We start from the raw sequence: 24,109 nt of genomic DNA, 5'->3' as shown, positions 1-24,109 counted from the left end.
AATAAATAAGATTTATTCTATTAAATGGCTAAAGGGGATTTAATAAAACCTTAGTTTAATTAGTGCAAGTTTTAGGTGTCTATAATTTTTATAAGGGTTGATGTACTAACCTATGTTGCAGCTATCAAAGTTGGAGGGTAAGTAGATGTAGTGGCCTTTCATGACACACTTCTTAGGATGGTTATATTATTTGCTTGTTGATTTTATATTATTGATTTTCTGTGGTGATGTTAGGTTTATGCTAGCTATTCATTAATTAGATTATTATGGTTCATGTTTACTAACTATGATGTTTATCATGAGCTAGCCCTAGTATGATGAGCATATTTTATACTGATGTGTGAGTAGACTAGTTAACCGATGCGTATTTGATTGTTGATTAGGGTGAAGGGAACAATATCATATTTCTCACTTGTGTGAGCCATATGATGTTGCGATTTCCTTTCACTACATCTGAGTGTTATGTATATATGCATATAGATGGTTGGTTTCATGCAGGATGCAAGTACTAGACATCGACTCCACATGGCTATACAGGTGTAAGTGTGTCTTTACTCCCAATGGTATTGTTCGGAGGTGGCATCAAGGCCCTTATCACATCCAAAACCTATCCTATAGCCTAATTCAGTTTGTGTGGTTTAGGTCTTGAGTTGTCCTTAGGCCTTGTGTGATCTTGTGTTGAATATTATTTTGGTTAAGTTATGTTATTCATTGTTTTATATGTGGCATTTAATGTTTGGTTTATGTTGATCATAAGGCAATTAATTTATGTGTGTACATCTATACAAATATCCTACATGTATAGGCAATATGAATATGCATATAATTGAATATGTAAACTAGAAGTTTAGGAGATTTAATTATTTCACATTTCTTTATTATGGATTGTGTTTGACAATTATTTATTCTTCCTAACCTAAGGAATTGTATGATTTGTTATTATTTTGTATTTAATAATTGAGTTTAATATTATATATATATATATATATATATATATATATATATATATATATATATATATATATATATATATAGATATCATATTTATATCATAGTTTGTTAGATAAAATCATTTATATATGATTGTTATATTAGTTATATTATTAAAATATTATTGTTAATGTTGACATTAGTATTACATGATTATACCATTATGATATTATGTCTTTGTATTATAGTATGGTTATTAATATTATTAATATTATTAATTATATAAAAATATTATATGATTATTATTATTATTATTATTATTATATTTATAAATTAATTGTGTGAGAGAGATATTGATTATATATATATATATATATATATATATATATATATATATATATATATATATTCATTTTGGAAATGAATTTAGTGTTGGAGTTCTGTGCGATGAAAAATGTGTGTGCTAAACTAAGGGCTAAAAAGAAAGCTAATTAATCAAACAAACACAAGAGATCATACACCTCAAGATTATAATGATAAAATGAAAACATAATTCAAATGAAATAGCAAATGCAAACCAAAATCTTGACAGTTCCTTGATTTTTATGTATGCTCGATGGCATCTTCGAGTGTTTGATATTGATGCAATGATAAATGGATTGATGGATGAAAAATGATAATGGATAGGTTGAGTGATAATTCTAGCAGTGTAACAGTATGATGTATGAAAAGTGGATTAGAGAGGGTTTGGTCTAAAAATGGAGGTATTAAATAGGCAAGATGAGGAAGGGAAGGGGAGGTGAAGAGGAGACACTTGTCCTTAAAAAACGGACAAGTGGCTCAACTAGATGGAAAAGGAATGACATTTGTCCATGAGTCCACATGTCTATTTTGGTAAAATCAACCCAAAAATAGGAAGGGTGACATGTGTCCCTAAGGGCAGATGTCCATTTTGGGAAAATCCATCAAAAATAGGATAGAGTGACATGTGCCCCTAATGAGACATGTCTAATTTGGGAAAGGCCACCCAAAATAGGATATTTTCTCCAAAATAAGGAATTGGTTACGATATGCACACATGTATGGGAGGTTAGAAGGGATAGGATAAGGTTGGTTAGGATAGGATAGGGTTGGAAGGATAGGGTTGGTTAGGATAGGATTGGAAAGAGGTTAGGGAGAAAAGTGGTTAAAATGTAGGAGCCATGTGCTCAAATAAGATTTGAGTCTAATTAATTAATTTAATTAATTAATTCATGGGGGTTTTGAGAAAAGGGACATTTAATTAATTAAAGGTAATTAGTCAAATGAGATGGCAAAAAGGGGATTAATTAACTAGGTTAATTAATTAGGAGGAAACGGGTTGGGGAATTAATTAATTAGACAAAACGGGTTGTGGAATTAATTAATTAGGAAATAATTAATTAGAAGAAAAAGATTTAAATTTGATTAAATTAATTAACCAAATTTAGGTGTCTACAAGTTCAAGTGCTAATTTATATTTTCTTTTCGAGTGGAGTGGGGTTTCTTATGGCAGGATGCCTTTCTCATTCATGAATGTGGGAGGAAATAGTTTTGAGAGTGTTTAGTTGTTTTAGGATTTTTTTTGGGGGGGGAGGAGATTTTGGGGAGGAAGTTTTGTGGGTTTAAAAAAATAAATTAGAGAGTGGTATTCAAGGTTGGAGAGTGGGTTTGATAATTGAAAGGTGGTTTTGATAATTTGAGAGTGGTATTTGAATATTTGTGAGTGGTTTTAAATTATTTGTGAGTGGTTTTGTGTGGGCTTTGTTGGTTTGGATCTTGTTCTCGAATTTGTAGATTTTGGACTTATTTTGAGCGATTGTTGGTGATTGCCTAGCATGCAAAGTCTTGGCATCTTGTTGGAGATTCTTTCTTCACAGGTTTTGCATCGAAGTGGTTTTGTTTCAGCTCTTGTTTTCATACTTCGTTAACCAGGTTGGATTCTTAAAACCTTTGTTTTCAATTGAAAATATGAATTTTTTTATTGAAAAGAGTGTATTGTTGTGTGAATCTCTAGTTATTATTATTTTGTGATAAATCTGGAAGTGTATGCTATAATTGTTGCATTTGTTGTTTTGAAAAAAAAAATGGATTCTAAAATTTCTCTTGATTTTCTATAGAATTGAGTGCATAAACTTAATTGGTGGTTTCTTTTGATTTTTGGAGTGTATTTATGTGTTTTTTGAATGTATTTTTCCTTAAGTTCATGAGTTTTTTTATTGTGTCAGTATCTAGTTTCATTCTTCAAAATTGGAGTTTTAGGTTGCACATATGAGGGGTTTTTTTCTAGGGCAGATTTATATTTTTGTTTCATGTAACTTTATGGAAATACTTGGGTATGATCTAGTTTCTTTTTTGGAGTGTCTACCCTCAAATCTCAAATGGGTCTTTGTCTATTTTTGGTTTTGAGTCTCGGATTTTGTGAATTTGGCCCTTTCGGGAGCCTCTGATAGACTTGCGCTAAAAAAGAATCCAACCTTATAGCTGCCAATTAATATCATTACTTTGAGTATTATACTCAATTTCACTTTGTATTTTATCTTTGCTTATGTTGATGCAAAACTATAAGGATTACCAATACCACCTACAATACTTGCTTTATAGGTAATTATTAAACCAAATTAAATAACATATTCTACAATACAGTAATCACGTCCTCCTAGAAAGTAAATGATTAAATCTTACCAAATTAATAAAATTTCTAAAAAGTAAGAAGGAAACTTATTAATATTTAGAAAGCCACGTAAGTTCAAGTTTATTAAAGTCTTTAAAAAGAATGACCCTATTTATAAAAAAATAGTAAAAAAAGGGTTATTATCTTTACCTTTTTTATTGATATATTTTTATATGCTAAGAAAAGTATAATTATATATATATACAACCATTGGTATGAAAATATGCTTTAAAAAACTAATAATAACAATTTAAATTTTAACCTATTGTGAGGTTTAGGTGGGAACCATCCAGAACTTCAATAAGAAAGGATTCTCATTTATTTAAATTTAGTTTTTTAATTTTAAGTTAAAAGTCAGGTAAGGTAAAATATTTGAAATAAACAAATTAAATAAGAATTAAGTTTAAATACTTAATAGTAAAAATTTAGTATATGTAGTAAATTATAGTTGTTTTTCAAATTATAAAGAGGTTTTATGTGGAATTAATTTCAATTTTAGTTTTTAATTGTGTCATGTAACCTTTGATATCATATGAGTTATATGTCATGTTTTATGTCTTTAGTGTTTTTGAGGGTCTAATCCTTATGTTGTGGAGAAGCCTCTAATGAGTCATGTCTTTGGGTTAAGCCAATGAAACATGATGTTTCAATTTTGTGTATTTTTATTCCCATATGTTCTTATGAGTCACACTAGATGTTGATTGTCAACCTAGGTCTAGTGGTGTGTGTGGGGCCTTATGTCATCTCCTAGCATGAGGGGTGGGCCTTTTGGTTCCACATGGTCGAGTGGTTGATGCCTTCTTCCATTGGGCTATCTTGGAGTCCTATTCATGAGCGTAGTGAATGTTTCCAATTCTCTTCAGATTCAGAGGTTGGAATTCATGATGCTTATGTAAACTCTCATTAAGTCAAGATCATCTATGTATATGTAATTTGTATTATGGCATTCTCAATGAAGGGACTGATGTAGTAATGATGTAATATATGGTATCAAGATGATGTAATAATGTTATGTATACTATTCATGTTGTAAAGATGCAATGATAGGATTTAATCATATTTTTACTTATGAGGTGTTGGTATCGGCTATTAAATAGGAGTGGATTTATCTCCCATTGTCGTCATGACTTAATATCATAGGAACATTTGGTTTTGGGTTTGAAATGAACATAGTACTTAGGAGTGTTAATGTATCATACTTCATGGTCATTTTCCATGGTTTAAATATGAAATCTCTTATGCTATGTTTAATGTAAGTCAGTAGACTAGTAAAGATTAATTCTCGTTAACTTATGTGTAAATTGATATACCATGTACAATTGTGACAATGGTTGTACTGTCATTAGGTTACTCTAGAGATTATAAATCAAGATGATATGAATTATTTCTGCTTGTGCTTAAATTTATCTCTAAATGGTTTAGTTAGTTTGTTAGAAGTATAATTCTCTAGGGTTTCTTGGCGGGCATTATAGTGCATCCATTATTTGAGTGTAATATGCCTTCGATGTAAATTACGTCGAAGGCGTATCTTATTTTTTTAAAAAAGGCACTTAACTACATCGATCAATGGTTGACAATATACAAGAGGCGTGCAAGACAATCAGAAGCTTGGTAGCCATTGGTTTTTTTATTGCCACTATTTTTTTTTCCTTCAACTTCTTACTACTATTTACGTGAAAAGGTTTTCTTCAATTTTTTGTTGACCGCTTTTTAACATTCATTTACTTCCATAAAAAGACTAGCCATTAATATTGTGTCAGAAGCCAACTCTCTCATTTGCGTGCTTTATGGATTACTTCAACAGTCACATTCCATTTTCCTTTACTTTGTCGTCGCTATTTGATTAAGAGTGATGTGTTATCAATAAAAAATTGAAGAGACTAAAGTTTCCTATAAATGCTCTTTGAGCTTTATGACTTGAAGCTACAACTTACATAAATGAATAATTTAAAAATTATGTAATTTTTCCTTTCATCATTAATTGTTAAATATTTTTTAATGGCTATTTTAAATTTACTATCATTTTGTCAGATTTTCCTATCTTAATATGATGTAATTCCTCTCCTAGACTTGCATTTTGATTTATGCATTGATATGATAAATACAATGGTAAGAGTGATCCCTGTGATCACGTTAGGTAATTCTGCACTATGAGCTTGGAGTTTTCCCATAACGATACATACATGATGAGACTATTTCCAATAAGTTTAGGAGGACAAACAAAGGAGTGGTTGTCAAAACTCACACCTCCTATTAGATCATTCGATGAGTTGGTGAATAAATTCATTACACAATACTCCTATAATATCCAACATGAGGTCACCATGCTTGACATATGCAATATAAAGGAAAAGAACAATGAAATATTCATGGTGTTCTTACAGCAATGGAGGCGCATGGTTTCAAGGTACCCACGCGATGTACCTGAAAAGGAAAAATTTCCATAGACAATTTAAACAATGAAATGAGTTATCAACTCAAACTACAATGTCTACCTACTTTCCAAAAATTAATCGAGAATGGCATCCAAGTAGAGGAAGCCTCAATCAAGAAAGGGACCTTGAAGTTCTCCAAGGAAGGTGTTAGTTCATCAAGCAACAACACTTATAGCAATCAATATAACAACAACAACTCAGACAAGTCCAAGTTTTGGACTAGAAACAAAAATGTTGTTAATGATGGTGTAGTCGATGCCAACAATGTAAAGTAAAAGCAACCAATGCTGACTTTATCAAGTAATACACCATCCAACAATAATCAAAGAAGTGTTAATAAAAGCACTAATAATTATCAATGTACTACCAACAAAGGGAATAACAACAACAATCAAGGGAGAAACAATCAAGGGAGTAGCACCAACAATCCACCTCCCCAATATCGAAGAACCTATACACCATTGGGACAAAACCTGGAATCTGCATTTTGAGAACTATTGGAAAACAAATTCATCACATTGCCAATCATAAGCAATTTTGAACCCCAAGTCAAACCACCATGGTGGAATGACTCGCAATATTGTGATTATCATCGAAACAAGGGGCATAGAAAAATGATTGCATGAGGTTGAAAACCCTAGTTCAAGATATGATAGACAAGGGAGACATAACGATCATGGTCATAAAACCAATAGTGATCACAAGGCATTCAAAAATACTCTTCCTAATTATGGCAAGAGAGGAGCATCAACATCGAATAACAACAAAGGAGCCCGCATCATCCACATATATGATAACATCATCAATCACATATCGACATATGACAATCAAGTGAATGTCATAAAAATCAAGGACAAACAAGAACATGCGCTGGTGAATGTGACAACAAGGGCCTAAAAATATGTCTTGAAGGGGAGCACATAGAAAGAAACAACTATCCCCAAAACTCAATATAGCTTGGTAGATCAACTTCAAAGGAAACTTGCCCAAATATTGATTTTAGAGTTTCTCAAACTCTCACCAAAAAATAAGGATATCTTAGAGAAAGCTCTTATAGAAGCTATAGTTCCAAATGACCTGGATGTCAACCGATTCTAAGCCATGGTGGCACATATGACGGTGCCACATAACTTATCATTTTCAGAGCACGATGATGTCTCTTTGAGTCATCCACACAACACCCCGCTCCATATCGAAGTCCTAGTTTACAAACATCGAGTGAAAAGAGTGCTAATAGATGGACGAGCTGGTCTAAATATATGTACCTTAAAGCTTATCCCTACTACTTTTAATTTATGATGGGCCCAAACAATAGATTGAATAAGTTCTTGCCAATATCCATTACCACTAAATAGGAACATTAAACTAAAGGCCCAAATGAAATGAGCACCTAAGAATAAAAGGCCATAGGCAGATAATGAAGAACTGTAAGATTGGATTACTTGCGAAGCTTGTGCCCATAAAAATTCATGAAGCCACCTGTTAATTGTAATGGAACTCTGTGCAAAGTTTCCTCCTATAATATGAGTTACCACTCCCTGATCAGTTATACTACCCCAAACAGTAGACTGCATTTTGCAACTAAAATAAAATATTACTACCAAAATTGCATTGTACATCTAGAATAGTCCTAGGAAGACATGATCCTAGGAAGATACTTGACATGTTCCTCCTCTACCAGGCTCATCGCGAGGAAAATGAAAACCAAGATTTGCTTTATTGGGTATTAAATGAGAACTGTGAGCAAATAAAACACCTTTCAATAATATTAATACAATCACATGGATAGTAAATGCATGAATATGGTCTACTAAAAAATTTGTAGTTCCTAAAGGAATAGGTAACAAAGCCACTTTGGCACCTAATGCTATCAAATCACCGCCTCCCCAGGTTAAGTTGGTGCTTGTTGTTGCATCAGGAGTTGTCAAAGTGGGTGCTAAAGCATGAGTGCTTTGTATCCATTGAGCAAAGACATGTTGTAATTGTATAGCAGTATTTGAAAACATATTTTTATGATGTCCTAAAGCACTCATAGTATCATTATGAATATATAGACCAAAACTATGGAAACCTAAGAAAATACATGCCCAGTTGAGGTGTGATATGATTGCATCATGATGTCTTAGAACACGGTCTAAAAGGTTGTTGTATTGAGTAGTCAGATCATAGTCTCTTACCATAAAAATAGTTGCATGTGCAGTAATGCCAACTATGAGAAATCCACCAATCCACATATGGTGCGTGAACAGAGATAGTTGGGTACCATAGTTAGTAGCTAGATATGGATAGGGAGGTGTAGAATACATATGGTGAGCTATGAAAATAGATAAGACCCTAACATAGATAGGTTAAGAGCTAATTGAGCATGCCATGAAGTAGTTAAGATCTCGTAAAGACCTTTATGTCCTTCCCCTATAAATGGACATTGGGCTTCTCTGAATAAGCTATTGATCCCCAAAAGAAGATCACTATAAAAGCCTATGATGATGAAGAAAGGTCGTCTAAAGGAACAGTGGTGCTACCCATTTAGGTAGGACCTGTGCAAAAAGACAAAATGTGCCAAGTCTTGGACATAGAATTGACATATAACATACTCTTGGGTCATCCTTGGATCCATGACATGCAAGCAGTACCTTCCACGTATCATCAATTTTTCAAGTTCCCTTACAACAAACAAGAGATTTCAATATCAACAGACACCAACCCCTTTCAGTATTGCAACACTATGGGGGAAACTCAAAATGTTCTGGTACTGCACAACAAGGAAGCCCACGCTTCCTCATCATGAAATCAAGAAAATCTAAAGTCTTTCTTCATAGAATTTGAGAAGAAGATGAATATAAAGGACCAAGGAATGGGGGGTATTATTTTGATCCCCCATGTCTATCAAAGCTTCCCGTATCACCAAGATCCCACAGACAACCTTCAACATCAATTCACCAAGCAACACAACCCATCAAAAAGTTTGATGGCAAATTTATCCAAATCAACACACTTGTGGAAGAATCAGAAGAAAAAGATATCCTCAACTGGCTATACAAGGATGAGGAAGAAATAAGAGTTGCTTCTCTAGGAGTTTCCATCCCCACAAAACAATATGGTAATGGATTCAGAATCATGCAACATATGGGGTACAAAGGAAAAGGACTTGTTGGCAAGCATCAAGAGGGCATCACAAAACTGATCCATCCTCATTCACAACTTGCAAAAGATAAATTGGGACTAGGGTATGGCCAACGTATCCAACCGGCACAAAAACAAGATCACCTAAATTCTCGAAGGAAAAGAAATGGAACATATAATGAGGAATCATGGCAAGAGGTGATACACCAAGCTGCTAAGAAGACAAACAAAGAACAAGAGGATGAAGAATATGAGAAACAACAAGAGGATCTTTCTATTCAAAGAGAGGAGGCCTCCTATAAATAGATACATCATGTAATAGGACTTGATCAAGCAAAATATAAGCCACAACATGAAGAGGAACCTACCATTCAAAGGGAGGAGATTGTTTATGAACAAATTGAAAGAGTACAAGCCAGTACAGAACCTAAATCAATATAAGCCACCAAACTTGTATTGATCATCAGTGGCTCTTCTCGCCATACAATATTCTTGTTAGAATCATTAGGGTAACCTTAGACAGTGATTCTAAAATAGATGCCAATGAGTAGGAATGAGACACTTGTTCTGATATCACTGAGGACATTGAAGTGGATGCAATCCATACATATACACCCATACCTTTTGAAGGACAAGGTTTGAGTCCTAGATTATTTGAATTTGGACCACTACATATCTATGAGGCTAGTGAGAATGAGCAACATCAATATGAAGAGGAAATATCGAAGAAAGCACCATTAAAAACTTTGATACCGTCATAGACTTTGTTACATCCAATGACAACTATGGCAATGTCTCCATCATGACTCTTGCAGTGGTAGACCTTGAACCACCAAATGATTCCCTACCAGTTATATATCCTAAACTTATAGACTGGGAACCACCTGAACACATTGAGATACCAACCTTTCAAAATGATGACACCATTACCCAATACGTTGGCTCAATCAACCCGAAAACATACTCTACCAGTGAATCCCATAATCATGTCTGCAATCAGGAGAGTACCATGTCTCTTAGTCACAAAATGAACAAAAAACAAAATCAATCTAATGGTGAAAACCATTTAAAGGAAGTATTAGATCATTAAAAATTAAAAAAGAAGGACACATCCAATGGTGAAAACCTCTTTGAGGCGCCTGAGGATGAGAGACTTGACACTCTTCCTGAACATTATTAGGAAAGATCTCTAATTTTGATTGAGCCAACTCGATCGATCAATATCAACACTGAAACAACAACAAGAACCATACATCTGACATAATCATTAATGGAACAAGAAAGACCAGACTTTGTCAAATTCTTCAAGGAGAAGCAAATTAATTTTGCTTGGTCTTATGCAGATATGTTAGGTGTTGATCCAGATCTCATCATGTATCATTTATCTATAACTCCTGGAGCTAAACTTGTCAAACAAAAATTGAGAAAGATGAACCCACATGTTGTCATTTTGGTTAAAGCAGAGCTGAAGAAATTGCTAGACGCCAGTTTCATTTGACCTATACATTATGTCGAATGGATCTCTAACATTGTGCCAATATCTAAACTAGATAAAAGTATTAGGATTTGTATAGAATTCAGAGACCTCAAGAAAGCTTGTCTGAAAGATGATTTTCCTTTGCCAAGCATTGATACAATTGTGGATCTCACGATAGGGAACGCGATGTTATCAATCATGGATGGTTTTTTAGGATACAACCAAATCAAGATAGCTCTAGAAGATTAGGATAAAATGACATTCACATGTCAATGTGGTACATACCGTAGGAACATCATACCTTTTGGTTTGAAAAATGCTGGTGCAACCTATCAAAGAGAAATGACAACTATCTTCCATGACATGATGCATACTTTTATGGAGGATTATGTAGATGAATTGCACCAAATCATTCACAAGAACAGGAAACCAGGACATTCTTGATAAAATATTTCAGAGACTAGAGAAATTCAATGTTAGATTATACCCTAAAAAGTGTGTTTTGGGGGTCACATCCAAAAAACTCTTGGGCTACATTGTATTAGAAAAAGGAATCAAGGTGGATCCCACAAAGGTTTAGGCTATCATGGGAATGCCACCTCCAAAGAACATTAGTCAACTACGATCTCTTCAACGTAGGCTACAAACTATTAGAAGGTTCATTGTTCGATTGGCAGACAAATGTCTCCCATTCAACCATCTACTTCATAAAAATGTTCCTTTCAGATTGGAGGACAAGTGTGCCTAATCATTCCATTAGCTGAAGCAATATCTCATGAATTTGCCTATTTGGTGCCACGAAAAGTGGGTAAACCACTCGTTCTATACATATCAGCAACTAAAGTGTCATTGGGGGCATTACTAGCACATGAAGACTCAACAAGAAAGGAAAGAGCCATCTATTACATTAGCAGAACGTTGAATGGCTACAAACTCAATTACACCTTCAACAAAAAAACTTGTTTAGCTCTCGTGTTTGCTTCCCAAAAGTTGTGATATTATATGTTAGCTCATACTATCAAGCTAGTGGCAAAGATCGACTTACTAAAATACTTACTTAGCAAAGACGCTCTCATAGGGAGGTTAGAAAAATGGGTCATGATCCTAAGTGAGTTTGACATTCAGTACACAAAAAGGAGGGCTATCAAAGGACAAGCAATAGCAGATTAACTGACCGAAGCACCCTTGTCAGACAAACATCCACTACAGGTGGAATTTCTAGATAGAAATGTGCTCACTATTGCACCAAAGCAATGGACCCTATACTTTGATGGATCCTATACACAACGTGGATCAGGTGTTGGCATCTTGTTCATTACTCCCGAAGAACACACAATTTTGAGATCCTACAAATTCATGTTCCCATGCACCAATAATATCACTAAGTATGAAACTCTAGTGACAGGTATCAAAGTAGTTGTGGAGTGGAAAATCACATAATTGAAAGTCTATGGGGACTCTCAATTAGTTATCAATTAGATCAATGATGACTATCAGACAAAGGATGATAAGATGATGTCTTACAAACGCATTGTGGATGATTTTAAGAAATAATTTGTACACATCACATTTGAGTAGATTCCAAGGCTAGACAATAGAATGGTTGACGCAATGGCCAGCATTGTGTTGCTCCTACAAATTCCAAACAGACAGAATCATTATGAATTTATGTTAGAGCAATTGCTTTCCCCTACCTATGACAATATGGAATCCTAAGTCATCTGTGCCCTAAACAGTTTTGATTCACCCCTATACTAGAAAATCTATACCTACTTGAAAGACAATACCCTTCCACCAGACCTATCTCATAACAAAAAAATGAAGCTTTATACAACAAGCAACCCACTATACCTTAACCACTGATATGATTTATTGTCAAGGTTTAGATGGTACTCTTCTTTGATGCCTCAATTATAACGAATCTGACTCCACCTTACATGAGCTTCATGAAGGTATTTGTGGCACACATTCAAGTGGTCCTATTCTTGCCAAGAAACTTCTGAGGATGGGATACTATTGGCCGACAATGGAAAAAGAGTCCTACTAGTTTTCTAGGAAATGTTCTAAGTGCCAGATTCATGACAATCTTATACATGCACCAGTAGAGGAACTACAACCATTCACTACATCATGGCCTTTTTTCTAATGGGGACTTGACCTAGTGGGAAAGATTCATCCTTCCTCATCAAACACACACAAATTCATCATCACAGCCATTGAGTACTTCACCAAGTGGATTGATCCAGTTCCATTGACTACAGTGACCGACAAACAAATAGCTTCCTTCATTCTGAACTACCTCATCTGTCGGTACGACATCCCTAGTTCCATTGTCACAAGTAATTGATGTCCTTTCAAAAATAAAGATGTACAAGAGCATTGCAAGTGATTCCATATCCAACATTGCTTTTCAACACCTTACTATCCATAAGGGAATGGCCAAGTAGAGGCCTCAAACAAAAAAATCCTAAAAATCCTCAAGAGGATAGTGAATGAAGTTGGTAAAGATTGGTATGTCTAGCTTAATCCTACACTTTGGGCCTACAGAATGAGTATCCACGCACCTATAGGAGCTACACCATACTCATTGGTGTATGGATCATAAGCTATCCTACCTATTGAGGTAGAGATTCCATCACTCTGGGTGTCATTGAAAGGCCTCATTCCAGATGAGGAGTATTGAGTCAACCAACTACAAGAGCTAGAGTTGCTAGATGAACGCTAACAATGTGCCTTTGATCATCTCAAGGTTTATCAACAACAAATGTGCCAAAGCTACAATCATAGGGTCATCCCACGAGCATTCAAGGTTGGTGACCTAGTCCTAAAGGAAAATCCTCAGAATCAATAAGATCAGGTAAAGAAGGGGAAATTTGAACCCAACTAGTTGGGACCCTTTATCATCATATCATTTTATGGATCAAGGGCATATTGGCTATCAACTTTAGAAGGGTACAATCTCGACAAGCCAACAAACAACATCCATTTGAAGAAATTCTACACTTGAGTCGTCCAATGCAAGGATCGAGCAAAAAAATAAAAAATAATCAAAAAAATCATTACTAGGGTGAAAACATGGTAAATAGGCATCTTGTGACACAAAAAAATCAAAAAATCAAAAAATCAAGAAAAATACAAAAAAAAATGAAAAACAAATCAAAAAGTGCAATAAAAACAAGGGGTGAAAACCTGGCAACAATTGCTATTTGTGATAGAGCGGCTTCTCTATCTATCGGTACTCGCATCGGATCTTTGGCTACATCTGATCTAAGCCCATAGACATCACATAACACTTATATACACAAAACATTATCCTGGACATACTTAGTGTAGTCACTGTCCTTGATTATCTGAGGAATTATATCCCACGATGGCTTGGTGATCAATGCACATATCCATATCAAAGTAGTATCGACAGCAAGGGGCAACATCCTAACCTCGTTGGGGGGATTTCACCTTGAGGGTTTTAACAATAGACCAAATGCATAGTAAGACAACAAAGATCAAAACAACCAACAATGACCACAACAACGCAAGAAAGCTAGACAACAAGGACTTGAACTGATTTCAACTGAACAAAATATCTATTTGCAAGATGTTTTATTTGACAATAATATATTTCGGATAACATGTATGCTTACTTATGGTTGTTGATTTTTACTTATCATATCTCCTAAGCAATTCAAGGATGTCTCCAAGACTAGAGAAGCAAGGAAGGAATGTGATGTTTTCTTTGTTTGTTGTTTGGGAGTGAGGCCTTCTACAATGCAAATTTGTTCTACGACATGATCCGGTGGCATATCACTGAGGACATTTCGGATTTGTATAGGACTAAGGTTAACTCTTGTCTGTTTTACATAAGAAACACTCAAGTTGTTTTAGTTCAATTATACCTTGATGCTTGTGTTGTCTTGCAATATCAAAATCCATGTAAGTTATACTCAAGTTGTTATGGTTCAATTATACCATGAGGCTTGTATCAAATTTCAACAATTCAAGGCTCGATGATGAAAAAAGAGGAAGCACTGGCAATTTGATCAAAATAGATGGAAACATTGAGAATGAGAATGCATATCAATTTCAAATGCATTTAGATGCATTATCATTATCATTTTCATATTATGTTAAGTTACATTTAGATGCATTATCATTTTCATTATCATTTTAATCTGCATTAGGTTATGTTATTGTTTTCATTATCATTTTAATCTGTATTTAGATGCATTATCTAATGAATAATGATGAACAACAAATACCCTAATTAGTACTGAGTGGGGGGGGTGAATTAGTACATACAAAAAATTCTCAACAACTTATCAAGTTAAAACAATGCTAACCGGTTGTCTTAATCACTGAACTTAACCATGGCAATACCAGTTAAACATAGTAAGACTTCAGGCATCTAAAAAAGTAAAACTGAATACTTCAAATAACAATTAACACTTGATAACAACTTCACCAATATACTCATGCATGTGTTGTATCAATAATACCTTAACCATTAACTTTGAATGCATATTCACCTAAACAAAGACTACAAAATGATCACATGAAAAATGCACAACTCATGACACACAGATTTTTCACGTGGAAACCCAAATGGGAAAATTCACGATGGGGATGAATACCCACAAGCTTGTTTTTGAACTCTTTTGAAGCTCGCTTTGTTAGGAGCCTAGTTCGGTTAAAGACTTTACAATAAGGTTAGGTTAGGAACATCCTGTTAAAGATCACCAAGTTAAGGGATGGCTATATACCCTGTTAAAGGTTACCTTGCTAGAGGATTTGAAGAACTCAATGATCTTGAGTCACTTGGTTAGAATATTTGCAATAAGCCTGTTAAAGCTACCCAGTAAAGGGATTTTCCAATTGTTGAAATGGTTAGAAGACAACAGGTAAAGCTCTGATCTGATAACAACACTACATGCTAAGGTAGATCCTTTTTAGTTCATCTACTTTGCAATCACACTCTGCAGTTTTCCACTCACTGGTCTGTAAAGTATCTCATCACTCAGATACAAACACAACATTTTCCAACACAAATAATAACAAACATCATCAACCTTATAGACAACAATTAGGTCAGTATCATAAACCCTAAACCCTAAACATTTTAGGTTTACAATTATATGCGGTCCAATCATGACCGTTCAAAACACTTTGCATAGAATGAAACAATGTCAAATAGATCACAAGTCATTCTGCATCGTCCATTCTCCACCACATATGGAAATCAGTAACCCATCATGCTCTCTTCACATACTGCTAAGAAGAATGTTCATTCTCGAGGTAGATATTTAATGCAATCGATCTTCACATGCAAGATCCTCAAGGAAATCCTTCACATGCACAAAAATGATGTGGTATCTCTATCTCATCCTTATCTCTTAGCTAACTTATCACAGAATGTCACCGGTTGCATCACACAAGCTAGATCATCAAACCAGAAACCCTAGAGCTGAGACTACCAACTGGTAGTCACACTTAGTGAAACCCTGACACCGATCCACTACATCTCTTCATACTGGTTCTCCAACTTTAACATCAATAAAAACTTCTTCCAATCTTCATACCGGTCAACCTGCACTTATTGACATCACTGCCAACATACATTATCATCATATGCCAACAATCACCCCCTTTGGCATTGATGACAATACTCAATGTAGCATTGCAACTATAAACAACATAGACCAGTGCAACCATAATATATATCTTCATCAACAGATATCTTCTCCCCCTTTGACAACAATGCCAAAGTGGAGGCACAAGCTTCCATTTTCCACTATGTTGCTCCCCCTATGGAGTAGCATCCTTCAACACATCAATCCTAAAAGATTTGACACTGTAGTACCTGACTGATGTGGAGCACAAAGCTTTAATTTACTTCATGAAGGGGCAGAACCCCTAATTGACCTCTCAAATAGGTAACTATAGACTTCGGTAAGGGCGTAGTGAATATGTCTGCTAGCTGCTCCTTACTGGAAACATGTTCTAATACAACCTCTTTGATTTGAACCCTCTCTCTAAAGAAATGATACTTGAGCTCAATGTGCTTAGTTCTAGCATGCAATACCAGATTCTTGGAAATATTTATTGCACTTGTGTTGTCACAAAATATACTCACTGGTTCAGATATAGGTACTTTGAAACCATCCAATACATGCTTCATCCAGATTGCTTGAGTGAAATTCATAAATGCTGCCACATACTCTGCTTTAGCTATAGACTCGGAAGTATAGCTCTGCATCTTACTCATCCATAAGACTAGTCTTCCACCAAGAAAGAACGCTCCATAGGTTGTGCTCTTCCGGTCATCCACATTACCTGCCCAATCTGCATTGACAAATACTTTGAGATTAAAATAACCATTGTATGGATGCCACAATCCATAATCAACTGTCCCTTTCAGGTATCTAAGAATCCTCTTGACTATTACCAAGTGGGATTCTCTCGGACTTTTCTAAAAATGGGCCACAATGCCCACTGCATGAGCAATATCCGGTTTGTTGTGTACCACATAGTGCAGCTTACCGATCATTAATCGGTATTCCTTCTCATTTACCAACGTTGAATCATCTTCCTTAGTTAATTTGTAGTCGATCACCATTGATGTACCAACCAGTTTGTTCTCCTCCATGCCAAAGGTCTTCAATACCTCTTTGACATACTTGGACTAGGTAATAAAGATACCCTCTTTCATCTGCTGAATCTGTAGACCAATGAAGAAATTTATCTCTCCAATTAGAGACATCTCAAACTCTTTCTTCATTTCATCTACAAATGCATGGCTCATTGCATCATCTCCTCCAAAGATTGTGTCATCTACATTTACACTTCACATATCAGAATCTGATCACCTTCAGATTTCAGGTAGATGTTGTTATCCTCACTTGTTCTCTGAAATCCTATCTTTACAAGATGAGAGTGTAACCCTTCATACCATGCCCTTGGTGCTTGTTTCAATCCATACAGGGCCTTGTGTAATCTAAACACCATGTCACTATCTTCTGATAAGCAAACCCATCTGGTTGCTCAATATACATTTCCTCTTCTAGGATTCCATTCAAGAATGCAAAATTCACATCCATCTAGTATACCTTGAATCCTTTAAATGCTACAAATGCAAGTAGCATTTGAACACCTTCTAGTCTATCCATTGGGGCAAAGGTTTCTCCATAGTCTTCTCCCTCTTCCTAAGCATATCCCTTGCATACAAGTCTTGCCTTGTTCCTTACAACTGTGCCTTCTTCCTGAAGACCCATTAGGTACCTATGACATTCTTGTGTTCCGGTCTGGGTACCAAAGACCATGTTGCATTCTTTTCTATCTGGTCTAGCTCCTCTTCCATTGCCTTAATTCAGTCTTCATTTGTAAGTGCCTCTCTAGTAGTCTTAGGCTCAAATTCAAAAATCATGCAAGAGATTTCTTTCACCTTTCTTGTTGTGAGTATCCTTGCATATTTATCACCTATGATCTGCTTAGGATCATGATTTAGTTTCACATATCTAGGAATGACTCTAGCTATTTCTGCTTGCTTTTCCTCTTCTTCTTCTTCTCCATCTTCTTCTTCACCTACTATAGCTTCTACCAGTACAGGAACACTGAGATCTTTGTTTGTTTCTTTCTTAACCAGTTCCCAAAAGGCTACACCCGGTTCATCTTCCACTTTCTTATTGTTGGTTTCCTCAGGTTTCTCAGGGGATTCATCAACCCTAACGTTGATGCTCTCAAAAATTCTCTAATTTCTATTGTTGTAGCATTTGAGAGCTTTTCTCTTAGAGGAATATCCCAAAAATATTCCTTCATCACATTTAGCATCAAAATTGCTCAGATGCTCACCTCTCTTGATGTAACACTCACTACCAAAGAATTTAAAATAACTCACAGTGGGAGTCTTCCCAGTCTAGTACTCATAAGAGGTTTTATCTTTACCTTTCTTTATGAGTACCTAGTTCATAGTATAGACTGTAGTGCTCACTGCTTCTCTCCAAAAAGTGTGAGCAACCTTTCCTTGGATCAACATTGTTCTGGTCATTTCAACTATAGTTTTGTTATTCCTTTATGCTATGCCATTCTATTATGGTGTCCTAGGGGCAGATAGTTGCCTCTTGATATCATTCTCTTCATAGTACTTGTTGAATTAATCAGAAGAGAATTCACTTCCTTGATCAGTTCTTAGGAATTTTATCCTTTGACCATTTTACTTTTCTACCAATGCTCTAAAGACTTTGAACTTTCCAAATGCCTTAGACTTGTCTTTCAAGAATGTAACCCAAATCATTCTTGAGTTGTCATTAGTAAGAATCATGAAATACCTATCTCCCTGAATACTTCTAGTTTTCATTGGACCACATAGATTAGTGTGCACAAGATCAAGTAAGTTCTCTACTGAAAAAGACTTACCTTTGAAAGTTGAGGAAGACATCCTCCCAAGTTGGCATTCTCTGCACAAAGAATTCTCTGGTTTGTTTAGTAAAGGCAATCCTCTTACTACCTTGATCTTACTCACCTTTACAATATTATCAAAATTCATATGACAAAGTCTAGACAATGACTAATCTTGGTATTCAACTGAAACAAGTTACCTGTGGTCTGCTTACCGGTGGCAATAAGTTCACCACTCTTTCCAATTATACTGCAGACTCCAATTTTGAACTCTAGAATGAGTCCTTTGTCATTTAGATGAGCAACACTTAAAAGGTTATTCTTAAGACGTTCTACCCAGTAGACATCATCCACACTACTCTTTCCATTCAGTGACATGGATTCTTTACCTTTCACCAAACATGGTGCATCGTTGCCAAATCGGACAACACCTCCATCATATTCTTCTAGAGATAGAAATTTTCTCCAGTCACCAGTCATGTGGTGAGAACACCCACTATCAATAATCCACTCATTTGAGTTGTCAATGTGAGAGACAAGGTATTTCTTGTCAGACACTTCTTCCTTTATAGCTACAAACACTATATCCTCATTCTCTTCATCCTCAGATTCTTTATCAATAACACCTTCATCCATTGCAACAAGACAATTTCTCCTACCTCCTCCTTTATACTTTGTAAACCTCTCTGGTTTATCCTTATTGTCATTGTTAGGATAGTTAATAGCTATATGTCCTATCTTATTGTAGGAAAAACATTTTAAAGGAAGCTTACCCTTGTATTTTCTGGTGCCTTTTGGAAGTCTCTTGGCAAGAAGAGCTTCAAACTCCATCAGAATCTCTTCATCATCCATATCTCTACATTTCTTGGATTCATAACTGGTACTTACTTCTTTGCCTTTTCTAGTTGGTGCAACAGATGCTCTAAAGGTTGACTCAGTCTTTTGAACACTAGCATCATAGCTATTCAACTCATATGCAGTCAACTTTGTAATGATAGAGTCTAAGGATACCTTGGTTTTGTCGATAGACCTTAGCTCCTGAATAGAAACAACTCTGATTGCATAGACCGGTAACAATGATCTCAAAAATTTACTAATAATGGTGGCATCATCAATTGTTCCACCAGTGCTCTTGATATCTCCAACCACAGTCTTGATCCTTATGCCATACTGTTGAATGGTCTCTCCTTCAACCATCCCCATATCTTCAAATTTTCCTCTAAGGCTCTCTTCCTTAGCTTGCTTGACATGCTCATCACCACCATAAATGGTTTCTAGAGTGTCCCATACATCCTTAGGATTGTCCTTATCTTGTACATCAATGAACTCAATATCGGACAGGTTGCTAATAAGGGCTTCCATGACTTGTCCATTTTCTTGAATTTCTCTTTTCTGATCATCGGTTAGAGTGCCAGTGGGGATAACATAGACATTCTCAACATAGCTCCAATGTTGAGCACCCAAACTCTTAATATAAATCTTCATTATGTCCTTCCATATTTTGAAGTTATCTCTATTGAACTTAGGACCTTCCCTCTTCATCATTAAAGCGGGATCTTTTACCTCAAGCGGCTAAGATTATATCACCGAGGACTTGGAGTTTCTCTGATACCAATTGATGAATAATGATCAACAAAAAATACCCTAATCGGTACTAAGAGGTGGGGGGGGGGTGAATCAGTACATACAAAAACTTCTCAACAACTTATCAAGTTAAAACAATGCTAATCGGTTGTCTTCATCACTGAACTTAACCATGGCAATACCAGTGAAATACAGTAAGACTTCAGACAGCTAAACCAGTAAAATTGAATACTTCAAATAACAATTAACATTTGATAACAACTTCACCAATATACTCATGCATGTGTTGTATCAGTAATACCATAACCATTAACTTTGCATGCATATTCACCTAAACAAAGACTACAAAATGATCACATAAAAAATGCACAACTTGTGACACATAGATTTTCACGTGGAAACCCAAATGGGAAAAACCACAGTGGGGATAAATACCCACAAGCTTGTTTTTGAACTCTTTTGAAGCTCGCTTTGTTAGGAGCCTAGTCCGGTTAAAGACTTTACAATAAGGTTCTATTAGGAACCGATCTTGTTAAAGATCACCTGGTTAAGGGATGGCTATATACCCTTTTAAAGGTTGAAACCCTGTTAAAGGTTACCTTGCTAGAGGATTTGAAGAACTCAATGATCTTGAGTCACCTGGTTAGAGGATTTGCAATAAGCCTATTAAAGCTACCTAGTAAAGGGATTTTCCAATTGTTGAAATGGTTAGAAGACAACAGGTAAAGCTCTGATCTGATAACAACACTACATGCTAAGGCAGATCCTTTTTAGTTCCTCTACTCTGCAATCACACTCTACAATTTTCCATTCACTGGTCTGGCAAGTATCTCATCACTCGGATACAAACACAACATTTGCCAACACAAACAATAACAAACATCATCGACCTTATAGACAACAATTAGGTGAGTAGCATAAACCCTAAACCCTAAACATTTTAGGTTTACAATTACAGGTGGTCCAATCCTGACCATTCAAAACACTTTGCATAGAATGAAACAATCTCAAACAAATCACAAGTCATTCTGCATCGTCCATTCTCCATCACATATGGAAATTAGTAACCCATCACACTCTCTTCACATACTGCTAAGAAGAATGTTCATTGTTGAGGTAGACATTTAATGCAATCGATCTTCACATCTAAGATCCTCAAGGAAATCCTTCACATGCACAAAAGTGATGTGGCATCTCGGTCTCATCCTTATCTCTTAGCTAACTCATCACAAAATCTCATTGGTTGCATCGTACAAGCTAGATTGCCAAACCAAAAACCTTAGAGCTGAGAATACCAACCGGTAGTCACACTTAGTGAAACACTGACACCGGTCCACTACATCTCTTCATACTGGTTCTCCAACTTGAACATCAATAACAACCTCTTCCAATCTTCATACCGGTTCACCTACACTTATTGACATCAATGACAACATACATTATCATCATACCAGTTAATCATATGCCAACATTATCATTATCATTTCCATATCATGTTAAGTTACATTAGATTACATTACCATTTTCATTATCATTTTAATCTGCATTTAGATGCATTATCATTATCATTACACATATCATTTATAAGATACATCTCATATCATTATCATTATCAATCACACATCTCATTTTCAAGATACATCTCATATCATTATCATTATCATTACACATCTCATTTTCAAGATACATCTCATATTGTTATTATTTTCAATCACACATCTCATTTTCAAGATACATCTCATATCATATCATATCATATCATATCATAATCAAATTGCATTCAGAATACGTCATCATTACATCTCATATCAAAGTACATTCAAATACATGAGCATTCCATATCATATCAAAAGAAAATTTTGTGTGATAAATGAGATCATCAAAAACATACAAAAAGTCCAAAAACATGTTAAACTCATTTACATCTGTGTACATGCATGCATTTCATTTAGTAGTAAAATGAAAGAAATGCATTCATCGCATATCGCCTGCAAAAACATATAGTTAGGCATGATCATCAAAACATCTTGAGCTTATCACCTTCAAAACATATAGATCATGGTGTCACATCATCACACATACCACATAGACAATCATCTGCATCATCAAAGAAAAATTCATATAGATCATGCATATCAAAAGCATCCATAACATATAGAAGAATATCTAGTATCATATCATCATGCACATATGTGACCCATACTAATCTAAAGGAAAATCAAAGATATAAGCCAAAACAAATCATCAATGAAGCAATAAATGTCCAAAGTCCCTGGATATCACATCAATAACAAATTCTATGAATCAAGCAACATAAACATCTATCAATAGATCAATGTGTATCATATAAAAGAGATCAATAAAAATACAACAATATCCATCTTGAGAGAATCATCAAAGATACAATGCTCTATGTATAATCAACAAAATGGTACATTATCATCATGCAAAAGGATAGGAGTGGCTACCTCCTAACTCTAAATGCTTGGCCCCAGAGCCACCTGCACCTGCACCTGCACCTCCAGTAGGAGGATCTCTCCTAGGAACCATCATGTCCTCACTACCTCCATGTCTTTGAGAGCCCCTGCGTTGAGAACTCATGACATAACTAGGGGCATGACGATCTGGTGGCACAACCTAAAGATACAAAGTTTGGTAATACTCGGCTCGCACCATCTGATCTATGAGACCTCTGGTAGTCTCCCCAGTAACACCCCGTGTGGTGGCTTGTTGTAAAGATCGCACTATCTCCTCTGCACAACCTCACTGCTCTATCTCCATGTCTCTCTCAATAGTCACCTATGCTACTTGTACCTACAGTTGAGCAATCTATCCTTGTGCATATGCTAGCTATGCATGTAGTCTCTATACAAGGGACTGTAATCCTGCTATCTGTGCTTGCTGATGTGATGACATTGTGATCCAAACTGAAGAAGGTCATGGTGCCTCTAGAACCTATACTGCTAGCACCTATGGTGTGCTCACCTATCCTGTGGCTGGTGGGGGCATATCCAGCCTCCTCCGATGTACCAAGGGATGCACATCCTCCTCATCAAAGCGCATGCCACCCAATCCTAACCTCCCACCACCCAACTCCTTCGACTCTATCACCTTATTAGATCTATCATCATAACTCTTCCCCTCATCTCTGCTTCCCACCATTTCTATATCCTCTACTTGTACATAGCCTTTGCGACCTAGCATCTATATCCATCCACCACCTCTACCCCTCAGCCTGCTAGATCTTGCTCCACCTCTCCTATCTCTACCCCCATTCCCACCACCATCCCTACCCCAACCCACCCATCCTCGACCCCGACCCACTCCTTGATCTCCTCCTTGACCTCTCATCACCCTCTCCATACCTCGGCCCCGTCGGCCCCCTCATCATCCCCCATCGTCATCATCATTATCATCATCAAACACCTCTAGTAGTGGTATCGACTCTCTTGACCCTATCAATCAAGGAAAAGGATGGTT

At 35.8% G+C, this 24,109-nt stretch overlaps 1 pseudogene; it reads right to left on the bottom strand.

Moving 5' to 3' along the window:
* Window positions 1–7,262: 7,262 nt before the first annotated feature.
* On the bottom strand, window positions 7,263–23,791 carry LOC131876091 (photosystem I P700 chlorophyll a apoprotein A1-like; annotated as a pseudogene).
* Between the last annotated feature and the right edge of the window lie 318 nt (window positions 23,792–24,109).

Source organism: Cryptomeria japonica, chromosome 5, assembly GCF_030272615.1.
Source record: "Cryptomeria japonica chromosome 5, Sugi_1.0, whole genome shotgun sequence".
NCBI classification, from domain to species: domain Eukaryota; kingdom Viridiplantae; phylum Streptophyta; class Pinopsida; order Cupressales; family Cupressaceae; genus Cryptomeria; species Cryptomeria japonica.
This window is presented reverse-complemented; position numbering and strand designations above follow the sequence as displayed.